Source organism: Haliaeetus albicilla, chromosome 31, assembly GCF_947461875.1.
Source record: "Haliaeetus albicilla chromosome 31, bHalAlb1.1, whole genome shotgun sequence".
Taxonomy (NCBI): domain Eukaryota; kingdom Metazoa; phylum Chordata; class Aves; order Accipitriformes; family Accipitridae; genus Haliaeetus; species Haliaeetus albicilla.
The window spans coordinates 951,774-972,111 of NC_091513.1; the positions used below are offsets into that span (position 1 = coordinate 951,774).

The following is a 20,338-nucleotide window of genomic DNA, read 5'->3' on the forward strand; positions in this document are numbered from 1 at the left end:
GCTCAGAATTCCCTTCAAGAGGATCAGAAATAAGATCAGCCCTTCTACTCTGTTTGGAAACTGGAGCGGCATTTTTCCTGGCAGAATCCCCTTTTGTGGTGTTTTTTCCTCACAACTCACATACCCGTGCATTTAGGACTGAGGTAGTTTTTCCATCCTGTTTTCTCATGTCCTCTCCATGATCACATAGTTATAACCATAGGGCATCTCGTGGTGTGTACCTTCTATATTCTCTCTCTTGGGCAGAGGAACGCTCACTCCTAATAGCTGAGACATTCATCCTTACAAGTGGAGAGTAGGACATATCCTCTTTGATTTGTTGGACATCCTGGGACAGCTTCTCCACAGACAAAATGCAGGCTCGTAGGGAGGAGGAGAGATTTTCTTTGTATTGCTGGAGTTGGCGAGCCACTTCATCCACTGTCGGTGCCTCTTCGTCTTTCTAGGTCATTATTGCCGGTGAGTTGGCATAGGACGATGGTGTGCTCCATACAAACTTCTGCCACATGGGTCGTGTGCATTGGACTTCCTCTGGATCTTTGGGTAATTGTGCGTTGTCTGGGTCATGATGAATCATCTCTAGCATGGCTAATTCCCTCAGATATTGGATACCTCTTTCCATGGTGGTCCACTTGCTTGATTGACATATAACATCTTCCTTAAAGGGGTACCTTTCTGAGGAGATTGAAGTAGACGGACACCTGTAATCTTGAAAGCAGACAACAGACGACCCTTTATTGCTAAAACACACACATACTTATAGTCACATATTCTGCAAAGTCACTGTACATGCACACAAGCATAAAATATGATTGGTTATATCAACACTGTACACGCGCATAAACATAAGATATAATCGGTTATACTAACTCTGTACACGCACATAAACAGAGGACATAATTGGTTATATCAACTAAAACACGTGAAACTTGTCTCAGTCTAATTTGTCAAGATAAACTGCCAAATTGAGGTTCTTTGTGCCAAGTTCCAAAATCTTTTTGCATATCCCGCAGCTCGCTCAAGGATAGGGATCAGGTGATCACCTCTGGTTCTGCCTCTTCCTCCTGTTCCCATGATGACCCTGCCTCATCTCCCTCCTTCCCTAAGTGAACTGATTTTTTTGTATATTTCTTCTTCTGTATGGGGGCAACTGACACTGGTGCAGGTTGGTCTGCTGGTTCAGTTGCAGTATTGCTCGCCGGGTTTTGGATAACTGCAGTGTCTGTTGCCTGGGTTTGGGTAGCTGCAGTGCTTGTCGCCAGGGCTGGAGGGACCACAGTGCCCGTCACCACGGTCTGGGTGGCCGCAATGCTCATTGCCGGGACTGGAGGGGCCGAAGTTTGGGTGACCACAGTGCTCATCATTTTGTTGTTAGGTCCAGAGACCTTCTCTTCCCCTTGAGGGTACTGAGTGGTGTGAAACAGGGCTCCATAGGCATGGGCCTCGCCCCAGCACATTGTAGCAATTTGTATCTCTCTAGAGTTGCCATGGGGACAGCAAACCTTTTCCAAATATTTTACTAGTTCTTCTGGATTCTGCACTTGTTCGGGGGTGAATTTCCAAAACACTGGAGGTGCCCACTTTTCTAGGTACTTGCCCATACTACCCCACACACCCTGCCACTCATAATTATCCAGCTTTGGGGCAGATCTCTGGGTGGTCTTCATAAAGAGTTGTTTAACCTCAAACAAGAGCTGAACCACATTCAGCAGCATGCTAATTCCTAGCAGTAGGGCTAGGACCGTGCTGGTCTCAACATCCCAAGGGTATTCAAATTTTTCAAAATTCTCAAACACCATTGTAACTGGATTGAAAGAGAAAGGAGAGGGGAAGAAAGGTACCCCACCCATAGATTGGCTTTCCAAGGAGGAAAGGTAAATGGTGTAATTATTAATAGTTTCCCACAGATGGCTCCCGCAGTATAAAGGTGACCATGCTGAGTGCAAATACCGGCTTAATCCCACAACCGATGACTTTATCATACCATAAACCCATGTTATACAATACATCAAAGTGAAAACCTTAATCCACCTCCCATGGATGATAAGCAGCAGCAAAGGGACTACATACAGCAAGCGAGGTGATACGTAACAGAAGTTTAAAAACCAGAGCAACAACTCTAAGAACAAATAAATCAACATAGTGACCAGCAACTATTAGACCAATATAATGAATACTTGTAATAAATTTGTTTTAACGAGCTCTGGTCAGGTTTGTTGTTATCTCAACCCTTCGTGCCCCACGTTGGGTGCCAAAAAGGACTGTCGTGGTTTAACCCCAGCCAGCAACTAACTGTACCCCAGCTGAAACCAGGACACCGTCATACCCACATGTTCTCATGCAGCCCTGTGATTGGCTGCCTGCCTGCTTTGAACAAGGAAGTGCTCAGATATCAAAATATATACCTGTACTACAATATACACATTTTTGGTTTCATATACATATATATCAGTGAGTGTACAAATACGTACAAATATTTTTTATGTATTTATGAATAGATACTGTATTTTAAATATATATACCCCTCTATACGCATATATATATGTATACGTTTAGATGCATATGTATTGTTATATATAAAAAACATGTAAAAATCCGGAGAAATTAAATATTTATAGCCCTTATAACATAGGTATAAAATGGATAAAACCTTTAATAAGAGCTAATGGAATGAACAATTAAGAGTTTAAATGTGAACAGAAAGAAAAGTACAAGGGTGGGTCGAGGTCCCCCACTTTACCAGGCTGCAGAAGAAGTCCAGACATGTCTGGGTTGGGGGGAACTTCAAGAGGGTGGGGAGGACACAGACAAGGTGGAACATGCCCGAGGGCTATGGCCCCCTCCTAGGCAGTCACCAAGGAGCCCTCAGTGCAAATCCTGTTAACATACCAAGAAGCGTCCAATCCTGTGAACTGGCCTAGGAGGCCCCCACATCCCAGCCCAGCCCAACAGGATGGCCATGCAGGGTTACTGGGGCAGACCCAGAGCTTTCCTCGGTGCTGCAAGACACAGGCAATGCCATCTGCAAACATGGAAAAGCAGGACAAAATGCCAACTTCAGAAGAATACGTGCTTGGGGGCTATACGGAAAAGCCCCAAAGAGGATCTCAAAAGAGACCATGTGGACGAGAGGAACTAGCCAGTGAGCCCATGAACTGCAAAGTGGCTTTCGAGGTTCCAAGCAGAGAGGGAGGGTGGTAGTGGGGAACTCCCTTTCCCCATGGGGTTGTGGGGAATCTCACAGCTACCTGTAAGACCACTGTGGGGTGCAGACTGGTGCTATATACATTTCCTTGTCCTTAGGTTGATAACCTGATTAAATGTTTCAAACAGCTCTGGCTGACTGAGAGAGGGGAGAGGTCAGGAGTGTGGTGGCACTTGTGCAGGTCCACCTGAGCCACACCAGCCAAATCCAGTATGCTGTGTGTGTGTCGTGTCAAAGGATGAGGAAGGGGGTGGTGATGGTGGATGTAAATGTATTGAATCCTGTAGGACCTGAGCAGGATGTAAACGGGAGGGAACAAGGTGTGAAGATTGTACTGGGTCTGGCTGGGATGGCGTTAATTTTCTTATTAGCAGCCCCTATGGTGCCTAGGTTTGCCTTGGTGCTCAAAAGAGTGTTGGCTGATAACACACTGACATTGTAGCTACTGCTCAGCAGCATTTGCACAGCATCAAGGCCTTCTCTGTTTCTCACTCTGCCCCGACAGCGAGGAGGCTGGGGGTGGCAAGAGGCTGGGAGGGGACAAAGTCAGGACAGCTGACCCCAACGGACCAAGGTGATATTCCACACCATGTGACATCATAGTCAGCAATAGAACTAGGGGAGTGCTGGGCGTTCTTCAAAGTAGAAGAAGTAATCCACTTATTAAACTGTCTTTATCTCAACCATTGAGATTTTTTTCTCACTTTTGTCCTTCCATTTTCCTCCGCCATCCCACCTGTGGGGAGTGAGCAAGGGACTGGGTGGGGGCTGCCACATGGGGTCACCCCACCAGACAAGCACATAGAAAATAGGTTGGTATGGGCTTGTGAGGTCACTGGTGCCTGAGTAGATCATAGGGCGGGAGCTGGCACGTGGCTTGTGTAAGTGGTTGTGAGATTACTGATACCTGAGTAGCTGATAGGCCAAGAGTAGGGGCATGGCTTATGTCAGAGCTTGCGAAGTCACTTGTGCCTTTGCATCTCACAGGCAAGCAGATAGCAAGTAGGTGGATATTTGGTGGCCAGCTCACTGGTGCCTGAGTAGCTGATAGGCAAGAGGGAGACACATGGCTTGAGTATGTACTTGTGTTGTCACTCTGGGCTGAAGAGCTGATAGGCCAGGACGAGGTTCACGGCCCTTAGAGGTTCTTGTAAGGTCACTGGAGGCAGACTACTGCAACAGCAGGTACCTGGCAAATGGGTGTACACGTACGTGTGAGGCCACTGGTGCCTGAGTAGCTGATAGAGCAGGAGCAGGCATCTGGCATTGTACTGGTTTTGGCTGCGATAGAAATACCTTTTTATTTAGTGAAATAGTGAGCAAGCGACTGTTTGGAACTTAGCTGCCAGTCGGGGTTAAACCGCGACAGGTATGTGTAGGTTGTTTTGAGGTCACTGGTGCCTGAGTAACTGATAGAGCAGGAGCTGGCCCATGGCTTGTGTCTGTGCTCATGAGGTCACTCCTGCCTGAGTAGCTCGTAGGCCTGGAGTAGGCCAATGGCACATGTAGATGCTTCTAATGTCACTGCTGCCTGAGTAGCTGATAGGGCAGGAGCAGGCCCCTAGTTTGTGTCGGTGTTTTTGAGGTCATTGGTGTTTGAATAGCCAATAGGCCAGGAGCAGGCCCATGTCAGATACATACACTATGACGTCACCTGTGGCTGAGTAGCAGATAGGCTAGGAGTAGGCGCATGGCTGTGTATGGATGAACTTGTGATGTCACTGGTGCCTGGAGAGCTGATAGGCCAGGACCTGGCACAGAGCTTGGGCAGGTGCTTCTGGTGTCACCAAAATAATATTCAGACCACGACCAAACACGGCTTTATGGAAGACCCATCGTTAGCAGAAGTCCATCCACCGCGCACACACGTGTGGCACTGTACCTCAGGCACACGCAGTGGTGGCAGTAGGAGGGGTGTGTGGTCACTGTCAGTATAAATCATGAGCACGCAGCGGTGGCCATGGGAGGATGGCAGTGTTCACGTCACCGATGGCACCCCATGGCTGCGGGGCTCAGTGCAGAGCGGCCGTGTGCTGTCACAAGGGCATCAGAGGGGATGGGATCCGCCTGGCCCTGTCACTGCGAGGCCGAAGGAGCAGCACCTGCAGCCCTGGCTGGAGCAGTCGGGGTAGGGGTGGCTTGGAGGCACCACAGGGATGTGCCTGGGCACGGCGCCAGGAGGAAACCACAGACTTCCTCCGGAGCGTGGGGAGCGCTGTGAGGTCACGTGGGCTGTGGTTTGTGCACCTGCAGGCTGCAGCTCCCGAGCCACCCGCGGGGAATAACGGCCCCTCGGTGACATGCCGAGAGTCAGGGACACATTTGAGCCTCTGGGCTGCATGTCTGCTGCTGGGCAGGGACATGTCCCCGCTCCGTCTCCGGCTTCTGCGAGGGACCCACCATGGGGCTCTCCGGGGAGGGACGAACGAGCCGGCACTCGTGGAATGGAGCTCTTCCCCTGGCCAAGGCCCTTTCCCAGCTGCTGCTCCCAGCAGAGCGGCGTCTGAAGCAGGGGCAGGGGCTGTTTCCTTCCCTTCCTGACACAGCCCCCGGTGCAGTCTCAGCCCTGTGATTCCCATGGCACAGGGGTGGCTGGACACTCGCACCTGGGGCTCTTGGATGTGCCTGGTGCAGGAGATGCTCAGTGCTCCTAGTCCACACGGCACAGTTCAGGGGGTGAAAAACCTGTTCCCCCCCCACAACTGGCCCTGTCTTGTGACGGCCCACCACCCCAGTGACGTGATGCCTGTAGTGGAGCCATCTCTCATATATGGTTATGAATGGCGCTGGAGAATTTCATTGGAGGGCTGGGCTGTGTCGGAGGGGAGATGGCTCCCGATAATGTCTAAAAAGGTGCTGCTGCTTTGATTGGCTCCTCCTGTAGTTGGGCTGGCATCTGCAGATATATATTGCCCTCCCGTCGTCATTGTCCCCATGAGTTCCCGGGAGCCGTGACAGGGAGTGGGGTGCAGCAGGGCTGCGCCATCAGGGCAGGAGGCTCAGGATGTGGACAGAGGGACTGGTGTTCCCACAGGTGCTGTGGCTGCTCCTCTGGGTACAGCTGTGCAAGGGTAAGTGCTGACTCCCTTGTCCCACAGCCCAGGGCCAGCAGGTACCAGTGTGGTCATTGGGATTTTTCTGGGAATGAGGTTTCTTTGCAGGTGCTACTGAGATGAGGGGCAGAAGGTGCTCAGGTCCATGGACCCTTGCCTTTCCCTGTGCCCATAAGGGTTGGCAAGAATAGCTCCTTTTCCAGTGTTCAGGGCAGCCTGTGCCTGGCTGGATTCATAGACATCCTGTCCTGGGGTACCCCTTTGGGATCCCCTGTTCCCCAGCACTGTACCTCTGGAGCTGGTGGTGGCCTAGCTGGTGATGGCAGCACCTAGTGATGCCCAAGGCACTGCCAAGCTCTAGGGTACCTCGGAGGGTTTGTGTGCTGCTCACTGCCCCCTTGGTCCAGGGGCCCCCAGACCCCATGAGAGAGGTTTGGACCCCACAGACAGAAGGGGACCGGGGCATCTACAGTAGAGAGACATCCTTCCTGGGACTGGGCTGACACCAGGGGTGAGGAGGGGACACGGGTTGGGGGATCCTCAGAATCATCTCAGTGCTCCCTGAGAATGTGAAAAGCCCTGGGGGTGGGGGTGGGTTTGGATGGTGCTGGGGCAGGTGCAGGGTGGTGCTGGAAGCTGCAGGCCTGGGTACAAGGAGCTGTTGAGGGGGTGCCAGGCTGGGGAGTAGAGGGTGCCCAGTGAAGCGCTGGGCAGTGCGTGGGTGGGTGTGGGTGGGGGGCAGGTGGCTGTTGGGGTGGGAAGAGCTGCCTTGTGCAGTGGGATGGCGAGTGATGCAGCTGGGCTGGAACTGGGCATCCACAGCCTTGTGCAGCCCGTGGGGATAGAAGGGACCCCTCCACTGATCTGGGGAGAGCCTGGAGGAGAGAGGGAGAGAGGGCTCCTACCCCAGTACCTGTGATTTGGCCCAGGTAGGGGGTTCCCCCAGATCTACACTGCTGGGGCTTGGCACTGTTGTAACTGGTCCTGTGTCAGTGTTTGAAGGTGCTGTGGAGGTGAGGCTGGCGAATGGCGGCAGTCGCTGTGCTGGGAGAGTGGAGGTGAAACACAATGGCAAGTGGGGGACGGTGTGTGGTGACTGCTGGAGCATGAACGATGCAGCAGTGGTTTGTAAGCAGCTGGGCTGTGGGTCTGCTGTTGGAGCTCTTCAGTATGGATACTTTGGGGCAGGATCTGGCCCCATTTGGATGGATAATGTTGGCTGTAAAGGCACCGAGTCGACCCTGTCTGACTGCAGACACAGAGGATGGGGTGAACATAACTGTGACCACAGTGAGGATGCTGGAGTGATCTGTTCAGGTAAGGGGACAGCCTGCTGCCTACCTGTGGGTCTGGGATGGGGGAAGGTTCCTTGGCTGTGCCCTCAGGGAGCAACAAGTGGACACAAGAGCAGGGCCTGGCGATACTGGTCTAACTGCCAAGCTGGGACTGTCATTGCTGATGTCCCCAGTCCGTGGGGAAGGCCCAGAGGGATCCTACCCCAGGGTGATCTGACCTTGCCAGAGTGTCTCAGTCACCCTCAGTCAGTGTTTTGGGCTGCAGATGAATCCTCCATCCCTTTCCCAGGGTGTCCATTGGGCTTCACCGATCTCCACCCATTCTGCCAGTTTGGAGCCAGCAATGCTGAGGGTCCCTGTGCTGGAAACACCTGGGGGCACTTGCTCAGCACTCCACACACACCTTGGAGGAATGGCATGAGATGGCTGATCCTCCTGGGTCATTCCCCTTTGTAGACATGGTTACCTCACCTGAATCAAGTGGTCTTTTCAGAGAGGATGAGTTCTGGGCCCTGGGGAATGGAGCAGGGTGGCCACAAAGCCCTTTCCTGCCTGTGCCCAGGGCTCGGCTCTGTGGACCAGCATTTGCGAGGGTTAGGGGCTTGGCAGCTGCTTGACTCTGGCTGTTTCCTCCTGCACCACCACATGCACAGGCTGGTACTGAGATGTCCCTGGGGCTATGAATAGTCCTGTGGGGACATGACCCTGTGCAGGCAGTGCTGACCCACTGCCCAAGCCCTCCTGCCTGCCCATGGTTCCCCACACTGCCCCATGACACAGGGTCTTTGGCAGCAGTTACTGACCCTCCTCTGTGCCTGCTGTTCTCTGAGAGCTGGCATGGGCCCAGTGGGAGTCTCCTGCCCCTCTGTCCGGCCATCCATCTGGGTTGTGGACACCTCCAGGCAGAGCACTGTGTCCCTGGCTGAGGACACCCTCCCCCCGAGCAGACGTCAAAGGGATCTTCACAGGCACCAGGCATAATAGCAGCTGCACCGTTTCTCTGCTCTGTGACATCTTCCACCTAAAAGGAACCTTCCAACACCCCAGGAACAGCCCTGGGATCAGAGGGTGCTTCTGGTTGCATCCGGGTGATGGTCCTGCCTGGCCCCAAGCTCTGCAGGGGCTGAGCAGGCTGCAGCAGTCATTATCATCTGGGCCAGTTCTCCTGGATCCAAACTCTCACACTATGGCAGTGCTGGGGAGACCATGCCAGGCAACACAGGGAGCCTTGTGTGGGAGCAGTTTGTCTGAGCAGTACCTGTGGCTGTGAGTCTGTGACAGACACGCAGCCTCAAGTGCTCTGATGGTGTAGAGGTGGGGTGTGTGGCGGTCTGGATGTGCCTGTGTCACCAACACCCCCCCAACAACTTCCTCGGGAATGTGCAATGCGCAGTTTGGTCATGGCTTGCTTGAGGATGATGCAGGACATGGGCATTTAACTGCCAGAGGGCTCTGGGAACTCCCAGTTTTTATGTTTTTTTTCCAGGATTTGTCCGGCTGGTGGAAGGGAAGAGCCGCTGCTCAGGACGAGTGGAGATCCATGACGGGGACCAGTGGAAAACTGTCTGTGATTCACACTTTGGTCCCAAAGCTGCTGATGTGGTCTGCAGGGAGTTGCAGTGTGGCATGGCCCTGCCTGTCGCTGGGCCAGCTCACTTTGGAGAAGGGGTCAGTCCCATCTGGGATGGAGAGCTGCAGTGTGTGGGGAATGAATCCCGCCTCACCTCCTGCCGCAGAGGGTCCCCCAGGGACCAGCCCTGCACCCACGCGAACAGCGCTGTTGTCACCTGCACACGTAAGGACTTAGGGAGGTGTTGAACACCAGGGCTGTGCCAGGGGTTGGGGAAGAGAGCAAGGACTGTGCTGGGCAGGTGTGAGGACAGGAGGGATGATGGCATTGTCTGCAGCACGAATATAGTGCAGAAGGAGAAGAAAGGCATGCTGTCCCTCTGGCCTCTCCGCCAGCTACTGAGGATACACGAGTACCAATCCACCCTCTCTCCTCCTCCTCTGTCCCCAGCATACACAGGATTCAGGCTGGTGAACGGCAGCACAGCGTGTGCAGGGAGGGTAGGGGTCCAGGTGTCGGGGACCTGGGGGAGCCTCTGTGCCTCCCGCTGGGATCTCTTGGATGCCCACGTTCTCTGTCGTCAACTCAACTGTGGGTTTGCTGAGTCCATTCCTGGAGGAGAGCATTTTGGGAGAGAGACTGGCCCCATCTGGAGAGACTCATTCCACTGTGACGGGACAGAAGCCCATCTGGGACAGTGCCCAGTGATCACCCTGGGAGCCTCACCATGCTCCCACGGGAACAACGCTGTTGTCGTTTGCTCAGGTGAGTGATGGAAAAATGCTGCATTAACTCCATTTGCCCTTTGTGTGTGATGTGGCCACACAAACCAGGGGTCCCACGACAGTACCAGGATGAATTTCTCCCTGGAGAAACCCTGGCTTCCCCAGGAGCCATCTGGAGGGCTTTGCCTGCTTAGAGTGACTGTTCTACTCTGGGAGAGCTGAGGGCTGAATGGAGGCAGGCATCTGCCCCCATGGCAGTGGCTTACTCCCCAGCACCACCACCAGGCCTGGGCTCCTCCATTCTCCTACTGTGGGACAAGCCCATGACAGGGCTGCAGGGCTGTGCTCCATCTCTCTGGCTGCAGACAACTGCAGACAACAATCCCATCTCCAGAGAGAGCTCTGCAGAGCCTCATCCCACCACCCAGGCAGCAGGTGCCTGGGTGCCCCCAACAGCATCAGACCTGGGTGTGAGCTGCAGAGAGGGCCTGGGTCTTGCCCTCACTTCTCATTAGCAAAAAGCTCAATCTTGTCGTGTTTGGTCAGAAAATCCCCCCTTGCCCTGCTCCCTGAAGGGAGCTGTGGCATCTCTGCTCTCCCCAGGCTCAGCCGGCTTTGCATCCCTGCAGCTGGTGGGTGGAGGGAGCCGGTGTGATGGACGAGTGGAGATCTTCCAGAACGGGACATGGGGCAGAGTCCTGGACGACCAGTGGGACGTGCAGGAGGCCAGCGTGGTGTGCCGGCAGCTGCGGTGCGGAGAGGCAGGGACAGCTTACAACCCCCCGAAGCCTGAGCGAGGGACGGGTCCCGTGGGGTTGCGAGGGGTCCGGTGCGCAGGGCACGAGGCCAACCTGGCCCTCTGCAACACCTCCCTGCCTGAGAGTGCACCGGCGGCAGGGGTTGCGGAGGACGTGGGAGTCATTTGCTGGGGTGAGTGGTGCTGCACAGGCCCCCCAGGTGATGGGGTGGGTGGGCAGCCAGCCCCTGACAGCAACTGGGGTTTCTGCCCACTACAGGGAGCCGGAGGGTCCGGCTGGTGAACGGGGCCGGGCGCTGTGCTGGGAGAGTGGAGGTCTACTACCAGGGCATCTGGGGGACTGTCTGTGATGATGGCTGGGACCTGTCTGATGCCGCCGTTGTTTGCCGCCAGCTGGGCTGTGGAGGGGCAGTGGAGGCAGCCGGCTCCGCTCAGTTTGGGGCAGGCTCCGGGCAGATCTGGCTGGATGGCGTGAACTGCTCTGGGGCTGAAGCTGCTCTCTGGGACTGCCCTGCCAGTCCCTGGGGGCAGCACGACTGCGGGCACAAAGAGGATGCGGGAGTCATCTGCTCAGGTCTGTGGCGGGAGCTGTAGTGGGAACCTGGTTCCTGGGGAGGCCAGGACACAAGGAGAGACGGGCATGGCCAAGGCTGTCCCTGGCTGCCTCTGAGCTCCTGCCCGAGCATGTCCTGTGGACACCCATGCACGGGTACCCTCAGTCCCACTGCAAGTACCTGGGGAGCTCAGTCGTCCCCAAGGGTTAGCAGGAAGGGCAGGGGTGTCTGTCCATCAGAGACTTCTCTCTGCCCTTGGGTGCAAGGGGGACGTGCTGGCCCTCGCGCTGCCCGGATAAGGGCCTGGGGGGTGCAGAGGTGTCCTGGCTCCCACAGCCCCAGACCAGCCTGTTCCCCCTTGGTGCCTTTCCTCCCAGAGTTCGTGGCGCTGAGACTGGAGAACAGTGATGGCTGCTCCGGGCGCCTGCAGGTTTTCTACAATGGGACATGGGGCAGCATTTGCTCCAACTCGATGACTCTCAACACGGTGTCTCTGGCATGCAAGGAGCTGGGCTGTGGGGATGGAGGATCCCTGGAAACACAGCTCTCTTATGGAAGGGTGTCTGGCCCTACGTGGCTGGATTACGTGCAGTGTGGGGAGAAAACCAGCTCCTTCTGGCAGTGCCACTCTGCTCCCTGGAACCCACGGTCATGTGAAGACCCACAAGAGGAGACCCACATCACCTGTAATGGTAACTCTGAGCCACCTGGGCACCCCAGTGCCACCCCAGCTCCTGTTCCCTGCTGGGTATGGCCAAATGCAGAGGAAGAACTTGGAGGGGCTTTTCCTTCTCATGTCAGTCCCTTCTACTGCTGGTGGCAGAAAAGCGATCACAGCCACACACGTCCAGCAGCATTTGCCACCCAGGCTGCCAGCAGCGCCTGGGGGAGGCAGAGGCATCTCCAGGTGAGGTCTCAGAAAAGACCAGACAGGGTTCAGGAGAGCCTCCCCTCCACAGACAGGCTCCTGCTGCTTTGTTAAACAGGGACCTTTTGGGGCTGAGCAGTTGGGGTCCCCCCACAGCCCTGTGCGTGTCCCCTCAATGACCAGGGTTCAGTTGCTGCGGTGATCGAGATGGCAGAGGGAGGCAGAAGCAGAGCTCAGCCCTGCTCTCTTCTGCACGATCTCCCGAACCAGCCCTTTCACCACAGTGTTTCCTTCGTCAGGGAGACGCCCAGAAATGCCCTCGATCCCGCTGGCCCCGTGCCCCAACTCCACGAGCTGCACAGGTAGGGAGCTGCTCGTCTGTGGATGCTTCTTGTCTGGCAGGGCTCTGCCTGCTGTCTCCGTGCCATGGGAGGTCTTTGCCTTCTCCAGACAGGGAGAAGATTCGTGCCGTGGGAGGTGAGGACAGGTGCTCGGGCAGAGTGGAGGTCTGGCACCGTGGCTCTTGGGGGACGGTGTGCGACGACTCCTGGGACATGCAGGATGCCGAGGTGGCGTGCAGGCAGCTGGGCTGTGGCCCCGCAGTGTCTGCCCTGCATGAGGCTGCATTTGGGATGGGGACGGGCCCCATCTGGCTGGAGCAGGTGGAGTGCCGTGGGACAGAGCTGTCTCTGCAGGACTGCTGGGCCCGGCCTGGGGATGGCGGTGCTTGCCGGCACAAGGAAGATGCTGGTGTGAACTGCTCAGGTGAGTGGCAGGGCTGGGACCCCTTGCTCAGGGGGAAGGCCTTTTGCCCCCTTGGTCCTGGCATGGCCCGTAACCTCCCAAGAGGAAGAACATTTCTGCGGAGTGCAGGAGCCTGGTGTCAAGTGGGGAGCAGCCTCGGTGGAACTGGACGTCTTCTGGCCATTGCCTGTGGGGCCCTGCAGCCCCAGGGTTATCCCCTGGGCTGCCTGTGCCATCCTGCCTGCCACCCACAGCAGAGGCACTGAGCCCTATCCCGCCCTCTCTTTCTAGCACCACAGGAGAGGCAATTTGGGTGGGATGTGTCAGGGACATCCACAGACACACACACGGTGTGTTGGGGGGGAGGCTCCCCGCTCCCCGCACACCCACCCTCTCAGCCCAGCTCTCCTTTTCCTCCTCTGCAGCTACACCCACGACAGCAGCAGTCCCAGCCCGAGCAGGTAACTTGCCTTGCCCCTGGGGCTGGGTATCCCCAGGGCTAGACTGTGACCCACAGCCAGGTGGAAGGGGGCTCCTTGCTGAGGTGTGAAACTCCCAGGAGAAGGCACTGGTCTGGTGGTGAGGGGGGTAGGGAAGGTTATAATTTACTCATCAGGGTAGAAGCTTCTCCGTTGCTCATCCCTGGGGCCCTCCACCCCCTGCTGCCTTGTGTGATGGGGGTCAGGAATGGTGCTTTTTCCCACCTCACCCAGGCCTGGTGCTGGCCGTTCCATATTCTTGCCCACACAGATTCCCCCCGGGGCCGTCTGAGTGGCAGCGGGAGAGTCTCAGTGCCCATCATTATCTGCATCATCCTGGGGGCCCTTCTCTGCCTGCTCCTGGCCCTCCTGGCTGGGCAAGCACTAAGCACCAGGGCTGGGCGCAGAGGTTGGTCTTTCCACAGCGGTCCCAGGGGGAAATACCTCCTGGAAGGGCTGCGGGGTGTCAGTGAGGGGCACAGGCAGAGCTGGAGGGTGAGACTGTGTGCTGCCACCTGTCCCATGCACCACCCCATTGAGTGCTTGGCTGTGGGGCACCAGCAGCAAGGGGTGGAGAGAGCCCAGAGGCGGGGGGAGGTAGCGATGGGGCAAGGAAAGAAATGGAAGAGCGGGGCTGGGGGAAATGTGAGCAGAAGGGAGATGGCCAAGGCTGACAATGCTCTGGGTACTGCTGGGGGGGGACTCTGGGACAAGGGAGATGATGGGAGGAGTGCAGGGCAGAAGGGTCCATCCCCGTGGTGTCAGGCCTCCAGGCTGTCCCCTCTGCCCAGCCCTGCCCACCCCCTGAATACTCTAGACCCATGGGGCAGATAGGGGAAAGCTCCAAGTGGAAGAAACATGGGAGCTGCTCCAGGGTCAGACAAGGGGTGCATGACCCTGGGGCCAGAGGGGCATGAGCGCTGTCTCCGATGGGATGATGTGAGGGTGACGCTGCCCCAGATAATCTCCACGGTGACGTTGCCCTCACTGGGGATGTGGCATCTGTGCCTGGACAGTGCAGTGGGGCTGTGCCATCGGGCCAGTCCTGGGCTGGCCCAAGAAACAGGTTTGGGGCAGCGCAGTGTGATCCCATTGCCCCTCTGCCTGTCCCTCTGCCAGCCCTACCTCTGTCCCCAGGCTCCAGGAGTGCTCAGGAGCCCTTCCCTGAGGCCCTGTATGAGGAGATGGGTTACAGCCCAGCGTGGGAGAAGCAGGCGAGGTTTGGTCGCTCAGGTGGGTGTGGGTCCTCCCTGGAGGCACATCTGCAGGACCCTTTCCCCTGGCCCCAACCCCGGGCTGATTCCTTGAAGTCCCCCAGCCCACGGCCCCCCTAGGGCCACGTGGTCTGTGGGAAGACCATCCAGGTCCTGGGCCTGGAATGGGAGCTTTCTCCCAAACAAACAGCTTTGCCTGTCCCAGCTGGACAGCCCCTCTCTTCCTGCCCCTGCACCCCAAGGACACCCATGGAGTGAGGGAAGGGGCTGTCCTAGGGCAGCTCTGGGAGCACCTTTGAGACAGGGTTTGCCCCAGGGAGGCAGGGTGATTTCCCAGCCCTCCTCCCCACGCAGCCCCAGCTCTGTGGGTCCCCCTTCCCCAGCAGCACTGACCACGATGCAGGTCAGTGGCGCTCACTTCATAATAGCCACCGTGCATCTCTGCAGGCTCCTATTCAGAGGAGTCCCTGACCCAGCTGCAGCCCTACCCTGGGGTCAGCGAGGAGGAGGATGGTCTGGGATCAGCACCAGGTAACAGAGGCAAGAAGGAGTTGATCTCCCTGAAGACCTGTGATGGGCAGAGGTGTCTCTCAGTGTCACCGCTGGAGATGGGGAGGACATGGGGGTCTCCTGTGGTGCTGCCAATACCCGTGTCTCAGCCCTGTGTCCCTGCGCATCTTCGCTCTGCTCTGCAGGATGTATCTTCTCACTGTCACCAGCTCCCCTCTCTTTTCAGATGTTCTTGTCCCACCTGGAGGTGACCCAGCAGATGGTTATGATGATGCCAGGGAGGTTTCTGATCCCGTGGAGGATGTTGCCCCTGGGCAGGGAGAGAGGGAAATGCCCAGGGAGCCAGAGGAGGGAGCAGAGCCCAGGGATGCACCCGGAGGTGAGAGGGAAATTTAGCACTGCTGGTTCCTGGGGTGCCAACCCTGGGGCCACCCAAGTCACTGCTGTCCTGAGACCCCAGCCTCCTGGGAAGGGGGAACCTGTCCCAGGCGTTTTCCTTGGAGGGACTAGGGGTAGGAGAAGGAGCTGAATGTGGTGAGGAGCAGGGAGGAAGATGCTGTACAGACCCCATGGGCCGAACTGCATTGTCCTGCCTTGCTGCTTGCAGGGGCCAGCCTGCGCTCCTGGACAAGTGCTGGGGTGCCTGGAGCTGAAGGAGACACGTGGCCCCTGTCCCTGGGGAGCATGGGCTATGATGATGCTGAAGAGGTGTCTCTGGCACATCCCCCTGAGGACACAATGGCTGTGACACCGGAGCTCTGTGCACAACAGTCCCAGAGCCCCAGGCCATGAGAGCCCATCCCTGCTGTGCAGCTGCCTGCAGCCAGGAGGGAGAAGAGGTCTGTGGAGCTGGGAGAGCCGTGAGCACCTGGGAACCATGTTGCTTGTCTCATGGGCAACAGAAACCGCCTGGAGTTTCCCCTATTTTTATTCCTGGTTTTATGCTGTGCATCATCTTTGTTCCTAATTAAAGTCTCCGGGGGCTTTGACCTGGAGCTGGTGCTTTCCTGCCCAAGTGTCAGGGCATCTTCCTGAGGCTGATGAGGAGGAGCAGAGAACAAAGTCATGGAGGTGGGGAAACAGGCATGTCTCAGGGACAGCAGGCTTGGGGTCAGGCTGTGGAGCAGCGAGAGCCCATGGTCCCTGGGGAATAATCCTGCTGACAGAGACATTTCCATCCTGCTGACCACAGGCAGTTTCTAGTCCAAATGGCTCTCTGATAGGTCCCGTGATGCACCCCAGTGCGAGCACCCATTTCCTCGCCCTAGGGTTTCCCAGCTGCTCTTTGCCTCAGGCAGGGCCTGGGCCATGCTGGTCCCACAGTGCAGAGGCCATGACAGAGCTGCCATGTCAGGGTAAGCCCTGAGGTGGCCGCAGTGCCCTGAAAACCCCAGCCAGCCCCAGGGGGGAAGATGGCCCAGAGATTACCTCCCACCATGGTTAGGAGGCAGCTCTGCTCCCCACTGCCCCAGCACAGCGTGTAGAGCCGCTTTCCGGGACACACGGGGCTGGGATTCCCTCTCCTCATGCTCTGCCAGGACCCCAGTCTCCATGGGCTGCTCCTGCTGCCTTGGGCCCTCGCAGACCCTGAGCACTCTTGTCAAGGCACTGAGCTGCCTTCTTTCTGAGCAGAGGCTGTAAGGCCCTACGGCAGCCCTTGAACCCCCTGCTGCCTCACCAGGGATGTCAGTTTGGATTTGTGTCAGGGCAGTACTTGTGTGCGGGTACAAGAGGGATGGGAGCAGGGGGGATGGGGGCACCTTTCCCTCAGCACTGTTGGAGGGCTGGGAGGATGGAGAAAGTATCCCCAAGAGATGTGTGCTGCAGCCAGAAGCCATGGTCCAGCCTCTGGCCTGGAGAAGGGCTCATCTGGGAGGATGCTCACATGGGCACCTTTCCATGGCCGAGGAGATTTTGTGTCCCTCCCCTAAAAGAGGCGCTGCTGGGAGCTGAGCCAGGGTTCCTCTCCCTTGGCTGTGGTCTTCACCTGCCCCAGTGCCCATGGGCAGAGAAACCTCTTATGCAGGAACCAGGCGGGGAGAAGGGTTTGACACCTGGGCAGGACCTGGTGCCCAAACTTCCCTCCCTGCTCCCACTGGTGGGTCTCCACACCCCTCTGGCACTTCCCCAAAAGGCTCCTCTGCTGCGGGTTGGAAGGTGCATTGGCTGTCTGTGGCAGGGTTCCCTCTGGGGAGTTGGTGGAGCTCAGTACTGCTGCAAGCAGCAGGATCTGGCCCGAGGGGAGAAGAGGTGGCTGTCACCAACATCCTCTCCCACTTCAGCATTGCCCCATTCCCTGCTGGGAGCTCCTCCATCCCTGGGGTGATCCTGGGGGAATCTGGGAGAAGCCCAGGCACACACATCCCTCTGCCCCATACCCCAGAGACTTCCTGCTGGCAGACCCCATGGGAGAGCAGCGTTCCCAAGGTGAGACCCCCACGGTCATGGGTGACATACATGGGCACTGCAAGCACAGCCTCCAACCCCTGGAAAACTCCGATGGGGGCAAGCTCCAGCCCTGCATCTCAGAGAAGTAAGGTATAAAAGTGAAGTAAAGAAGGGGGGAGTGTTATCTTCCGAACACAGGATGGTGGGGGCTATGGACAGTATGGACGCTGACGTGCAGACTCAAGGAGCTCCAAGTGGGGACTGGGGAGAGGAACCCAGCGCCTGTCCTGTGCCACCTCGCTGCCAGCTCTGCCCTCCCACAGGGGTAAGATTTCTCCCTTACTCTGGCACCTGGCAGGCATTTTCCTCTTCCTCCTTGGGAAGATGGGCCACAGGCCTGTGTGTGCTTGAGGGGGCAGCACGCCTGAGCAGGAAGAGCCTGTTTTGTGGCATTTGGGGACGTGAACAGTCTGGGCCTGCAGGCTGGGTCCATTCTCTGCAGCAAAGCAAGATTGTCACTGTAGCCCAGATCTGTGGTTGTTCCTGCGGCTCCCGAGGACCTGCCTGAGGGGGGTCACAGTGAGACCCCATGTCTCAGCACTGCAGCCCCCATGCTGGGCAGAGCTTGGCTGTTTAAAGCCCATAGGAGAGCAGCCTTATTTCTCTGAGTTTCGGCTCACCAGGGTGCTGGGCACCCTGCAGTGAAATTCCACGTCTCATGCCCCATTTTGTTTGTGGGTGTTATTGCCAGGGAGCAGCCGAGGCACCATCTCCTGGCCCTCCCTGCCTGTGCATGGCTGTGGACAGACCTGTGACTCCATGATCCTACCAGCACAGTAGTTATGGAGTATTGTCGGAGTCACCAAACATCCCAGGAACGAGAGGTGGGCACCAGCCCCACCAGTCCCACCTCTGCAGGGCTGTGCCTGACCTCAGCAGATCCAGGTTCCCTGAGCTGAGGCTCTGCTCAAGCCAGTGGCAATGGTGGAAGGATGGTGGAGGGAAAACTCCAGCTGGGAGTCCCACAGCCCTGCCCATGCTCATCCAGCCCAGACACCCTTACCTGCTGGTACAGAATGCTTCCCATGTGGTATGGGATCTCCACCTGGAGTGGAGACAGGAGAATCTCAGACCCTTAGCCCTGGAAAGCCACCAGGGCAGTGTGGCTCTGGTCCCAAAGGACACCTGGGCTGGGCCAGCACCCTCACACCACATCTCCCAGTGCAGCCAGAAAGGATTCTTTAGCGTGCTGCTGCTGTCTATGCCCTCCCTGAGGTCTCCTCACAGGCACACTCTGCTGCCAAGCATTGTCCCTGGGTAGTGGGTGGGGTGGGTCTAGGATTCAGGGCAGTGACCTGGGCTCAGGTCCAGCACAGCTGCCTGCTTCTCCTCCAAGAGGGGACTCAGCAGAGGCAGCACACACAGCCCTCCCACAGCCCTGCCCACCTGACAGCCAAGCCCTGGGTGGGCAGGGCAGGCCCACAGGGCCTGGAGAGGAGCAGTGCCAGAGCTCCAGCCCACACCTGCCTGAGGCTGGGCAGTCAGGGCAAAAGCACCACCCCTGGAGGTCCCAGGGATTGAACCCAGGACCTCCCACATGCGAAGCGGGCACTCTTCCACTGAGCTCCATCCCCTTGATGCCTGCCAGCAGGAGAGACGCTCTCCTCCCATGATGCGTCTATGACAAGCACAGCCCTGTTGTCCCTGGGTGCCCAGGGACCCTCTGCAGAAAACAGCACTTGAACCCTTCTGAGATGGGGGAAGTCGGGCCTGCCTCTCTGCTGGGGTCTGATCCTGGCACAGGGCTGCACTGCAGAGCGCTGCCCTTCAACGTCTCTGCAGGGCAATGGGACGGGAGGAGGCTCTTGCTGCTGGCACTTCTCCCATGCTGTGGCCAACTCTGGGGTGGGCTGATGGAGAGGAGAAAACCCCTGAGCCTCCTCTGCCACCCAGGGCAACACCCCTCTGTGACACATCCATCCCCAATGCCACAGCAGGAGCAGTGCAACAGGGTGAGGGAAATGCCCTCCCTGGGGTGAGGTGTCCTCAGGCTGTTATGGCATCCCAGGGCATGTGGTGGAGAGGACCTGGGGGCAGAAATCTTACACCCCCTCCTCCAGGCACTGGGCCTCCCCCTGCACCCTCTGTCCCCCAGCATGCCTGGAGGTGAGGTGAACAGCAAGCTTCCATCTGCCTGGGGCTGAGGGAGTGGGCTGGGCTCAGGGACCTTCCCACTCCTTCAGCACTGAGGACTGTCCTGACAGCAAAACAGTGCCCTGGGACAGCCCTGACTGGAGTCTCTGCAGCAGGGTGGGTGATGTGTTCAGCTGTTTACTCAAAGGTTGGTAGTTGGACCATATGCAGGGATGGCGTTGTCACGGTGGTAAAGCTGGGGCAATTGTCTTGCCCAATGCCATAGGCTACAGTGCAGGGGCAGTGCACTGGCAAGAGGTGAAGGAGCAAGGAGGGCCAGGGCAGGCTGGAAGAAGGCAGGCAGGCAGGCACTCTCTGCAAAAATCTACAGGAGAAAATCAGTGCTGAAGCCCGGGGTTGAACCAGGGACCTTTAGATCTTCAGTCTAACGCTCTCCCAGCTGAGCTACTTCAGCCCTGCCCCAGCAGCCCTTCTCCCAGTTCCACCCCTGCCAGGCCACAGGCTGACACACACATGAAGAGAGCTCTTTGGGGACATTCCCAGGAAAAAGCTGTGCCCAGCGCCGGGCAGAGGGGACCTGGCCTCTCCCTGCCTCCATGGCCAGGTAGACTCCAGGTGTGGGGTGGGTGCCAACTTACAGTGCGAGTGCCAAGATATGCGTCGGGCGTCAGTTACAAAGGTGCGTGGTGAAGGCAAGTGGGAAGGCCAGACACACGCAGCTGCCAAAGCTGGAGGTGGAAGAAGGGTGGGGTTGGTGGAAGACCTCTCTCATAGGGAAGAGAGGGCCCAGGGGAGGCAGAGCTTTTCCAGTGCCATAGGCTT

General features: G+C 57.3%; 1 non-coding gene and 1 pseudogene across 1 annotated transcript; one reads left to right on the forward strand and one right to left on the reverse strand.

Moving 5' to 3' along the window:
- Positions 1–6,859: 6,859 nt before the first annotated feature.
- On the forward strand, positions 6,860–15,838 carry LOC138683117 (antigen WC1.1-like; annotated as a pseudogene).
- A 4,059-nt stretch (positions 15,839–19,897) lies between these two features.
- On the reverse strand, positions 19,898–19,970 carry TRNAF-GAA (transfer RNA phenylalanine (anticodon GAA)). Its single transcript has one exon. It is a non-coding gene; the product is annotated as a tRNA-Phe (tRNA).
- Between the last annotated feature and the right edge of the window lie 368 nt (positions 19,971–20,338).